This window comes from Varroa destructor, unplaced genomic scaffold (genome assembly GCF_002443255.2).
Source record: "Varroa destructor unplaced genomic scaffold, Vdes_3.0 BEIS01000002.1, whole genome shotgun sequence".
NCBI lineage: Eukaryota > Metazoa > Arthropoda > Arachnida > Mesostigmata > Varroidae > Varroa > Varroa destructor.
The window spans coordinates 11,349,524-11,354,179 of NW_019211455.1; positions in this window are offsets into that span (position 1 = coordinate 11,349,524).

Here is a 4,656-nt window from a genome sequence, read left to right on the forward strand (position 1 = left end):
AATGTGTATATTTTTCGTTTCTCATACAGATATATATGAACGTATATTATCCTCAATATCATCATTAGTAATTCAGAAAAAAAAAAAGAAAAAAAAAACAAGGTCTCTAGTAATCGCCGCGTTTCTGCTCTTTCCTCTCACCGTCGTGCTAACTAAAACCGTCGATAGCAGTTAATTCGGACACAATACGATGCGGCCCCAGCGCCGCAATCTTGAGCGTATGCAGGTATTAATGTAAATATATATGAATTAATTATTTTGTTTTTTTTTTGCAATTTGAATTAGACTGTATGGTTTTTGTATTTTCATAGCTCTCTAGATCTTCGTCTACGCTGAATTTGTATTTAAGGGTGGCCCATACGGTATTCAATGCACCAACTATTCTTCATTGTAGATCGTGTCTCTTTACATGTTTGGAAGATGATTTAAGGTCCCGTTACATCAATTTAGACGCTTGTTTAATAGGCGCAGTGAAGGACGCTTGGCTATGCGGACGAATCAAGCATAACTATTCCGTCGCATCAGGCATTCTTCTAGGAAAAGTTCGCTATTTGTTTTTACTAGTCTAAAGATCATTTTCAGCAGCTGCTAGAGCGCGGTCGTAGGGTCATTTGCATTCACTTGATAACTTAACCGCGAACTTTTGTCATAGAAATCTCGTTCTGTTTTCAATCTGCCTTGCTGTCTCTTGTTGGTATTTTTCGATCCGCCAACATTGCGTCTTCGCCACGTAACTTAACCACATAGTTCATACAATTCTTATTGCAGCATCCTGATGACACTATTGGGATGTTTATGGTAATAGCAGGAAGACAGAGTACACCCACTCTGCGCCGGACGTCACAACTTGGAAAAGTTATAGCACCATTTTGAAATTTCACTCTATTTTCCATCTGCATTTTTTTTTCGCGTTATTCTCACAACGAACGATAGCATTTACCTCTACCAATTATACTTATCGGCATCGTAATTGTTAGAACTATTATTTTGCCATTTCAAGACCCAGTTGCTTCTCATAATTGTACTTAGGCAATACCAACAATGAACCATAAAACGAATTCATAACTAGCCTTCACATGGCTCTTTTTGAGTTTTCCGTGTACGCTTCGAATGGTGATATTACGCTAAACATTAGGAAGTAGGATAATCCTCTGATGAGACGTTCTATGTTCTTGCTCGTCGAAATTTTTTTTCTTCAGTTCATACCCCGTAACTATATAACTATAAGTAATTGTCTTTCTTCAAGCTGCTCGAACATCTTCTCAGTCGAACTTGTTCTTTAGTGTATGGAGTATATTTATGTTACATGCAAAAACCGTCGATTGTGATACATCTCACGATGGGAATATCGTGTCATGTCTGCGAGGAGTCGTGTGATGAGCATGCATTGAGACTGTGTACAAACGTTTTGGCGCTTTTAGTAAATATAAAAGATTACTAATGTCACTAATCTCAAGCCCGTGTCATTTGTCCAGGGGGTGTTGTGAGCGTAGAAATCGTCGTTTCTCATCCAGAATTCAGTTGCTAATATTGATGTCGAGTAAAAGAAGGAAGGACGGAGATCCTTCGAATACGTCTTGAATCAAACTTCAATGGGTTTACCACCACTCTCCTCCACTTCAACAGCTTATACTTGCTGCTTGTATCCGTCACGCGTTTTCTCCGTCCGTCCGTCCGTCCGTCCGTTCCTATAAGCCTCGGCCTCAGCAAACTGGGCCTTGTTACTTTGTTTGTCCGCCGATGCGATTCGTGCCTGGTAAGCACCAGTCGTTCAGCTAGCTAGAACTCACGACGGATCCCACAGTGTGATCCATCTCGCAGCACTTTCACACCAAAAAACAAACATATTCTAAGCCTTTTCCCTGCCGCTCGATCACAATGCTTCAGACGTCTCAACATTGATCCGTCGTAACAACCGGTACGGCATATCCGGCGTTTACCTCTCGCTTGTATCGGAGTCACTTTGTTATTTCTAAACACGGTCGAACAGGATAACGTTACTGAATTGCGACACCTAAATCGATACCAATAGCACGACAACAGTGCACGCGTATAGGCCGCACAGAGAACGCGGCATTTTCTATGCGGTTGTAAATGCGCAATCGTATGGACAATTTCTACGTTCTCCAACGTTACGACACGCGCCGAAAAAATGGTGATTTTTTCAAATTTCCCCGAGACAAATGATCGAAACACATACTGACTACCTGTTGCCCGTTTAGTACGTGTGTGGGTGCGTGCTAATTCGTTAGTTAGCTATCGATAGAATGCCAATGTGTTGTTGTCCAGTGGGCGAGCGATACTGTTGAGCATGTCAGTCAGTAGCACGTTTGGCTTTGTTCTGTGGTGTTCCCGACCTGCCCATGTTAATATATATATATATATATATATATATGTATATATGTATATAGTTTCGATTTATATGTATACGGTAATAAGTAATGGCGTTATTGTTTCGTAGTGTTATTAATGGTAAGACACCTGAATGAAGCTTACAACAAGAGGGAGTATATCCATCTTTAAAGTGAGATATAGATATTAATCTCCATGGCAAGGGCTCTTGTATACCGTGTCTAGAAAAATATCAACATCGTTTATATCCATCTCTACCTAAGGTCTAAGGTCTACTGTAATAATAATCATAATAGTGGCAATAGCAGTGTTGCGTTATCAGCGGCCGTGCGCTTCGACAGCGTATCCAAATATCGATTTTTTTTACCTCGTCATGTCGTCATCGTCCTAGCTTCCTGCAACATGTCCTTCTCTTTCGGCACCTTCTTTCGTCGCAGAAGTTTCACAATTTGCTCCTTTTGTCTCTCCGTTCGGGCTCCATTCATCCTAGCATGTCTGCTACTTTTACTGACTGAGACACTTTTATATATATATACATATATATATATATATATATATATATATATATATATATATATATATATGTTTTCTTATGGTTACTGTACAAGAGCAACTTTTTACCTTAGCGCATGACAACTTCTAATAATAGTTTTGGACAATGAAATAGACCTCTGATTTCTATGGGCAATAGCTACAAACGAAGAGGAATAGGGAAGGAGAAGACTGTGCCAAGAAAAACACGGACCAAAAGCAATTACAATGAAGGTATCATAAAATGGAGAGACTCATCCACAAAACGTCAGAGCTGAGCACTGATGGAATCTACGATATAATACTCGCGTACGTAATAACGTGCAGGATTCGTCACAAAAGGCAACTAGCTAATGACGGGTTGATTGGTCGAGGAGTACCAATTAAAGCAAGAATAAACAGGCTGCTAAACAGGCACTCAATCAATGAACTATACCCACTGGAAAAATGTTCGAAAGGCTATATTCTGTATATTATACAAGTCTGAGTGTATATTTACTATATTATACAAGTTCAAGAGAAGTTGCGGTTACGGTGCTGTGATCACTGCAGTTACGATTAAACCCAATACACAATGAGTAGGACAGGAAGTGATTGATAAACGGCTGACAGTGCCCATTTTTGTGGCCGGTTAGAGATAAAGTAACATTTCATCTACTCGGCGTTTTGAACTGCGACCAAGGCCTATGACCAAATTGTTCGCGCTAGGACCAGAGAGGCATGCTTGGGGCAATAGTTTTGGCCGATTACAGGACCAGCAGAGATATCGTTGCTGCGAAAATGCAGTGAGCGCGACGTAGCGTGGGACTTTCCAAAAGGTGGTGCTAATAGTAGAAGTCGGACTGGTCGTGGCCACGATAGCAAAGGCCTTACTCTAGTCTGGTAGGATAATTTTCCAAACAGGTTACACAACAGGCGGCTGGGTGTACGATCGGAAAAAGATGTTATATAAATATATAATGTGTGGAAGTTTTGTGAAATGGAAATACTGTGGCAGATCGTACTATTGTCGAATGGGGTTTTTTTAGGGCGAGGGGGCATGCTTCGGTTTTCGTGCTCCAGATTTTATCGAGGTGGCGGTCAGGGGTACGATTCGCGAACAGGTTGAAACGGGTGGTGAGTGACGGGCATCGATGTCTACTGGAGAAGTGCTGATATTATACGTACATGAAAATCCATTTGATTGTAGCTAATCGTACGGGCTTCATCTGTTGTTCGGCGCGTCTTCAGAATTGCTCTGGGTATCGTAGTGTGCCAAGTTGTCTTCAACATAATTCCGTGTTTCTCTGCGTAGTCTCTTCTAAGTACCGTAAAATTTACCAGGCTACGTTTCGATGTAACTCAATAATTTAAGGTATGGACAACACATACTCAACCACAATCAGGATACTACTTTATGGTCAGCACTGATAAAATCAAATAGTTTGTATAGTCCTTTTCTGTATAGAAGGTCTACTCGGAAATCGCGTTTGCGTCTCGTCGTAGCGCTCAATGTAACATGAAAGCACATTCGGAGCAAACAAAAAATAATATCGCGATGACATAATATCGATAATTCACACCATCGTAATAACTGCTAAACTAAACACGAAACGTAGAAATGGCCGTAATTACAAACATCATATATGGTAGTAACAAAACATACATATATCGTCGCATACGTGCAAGGATACTGGTTCAATTAGCTTATAATAACAAATTGAAGTAAAACATTACATAAATATAGTAATAAGTAATCTAAAAATCTACACACACACACACTTGTTGTATATA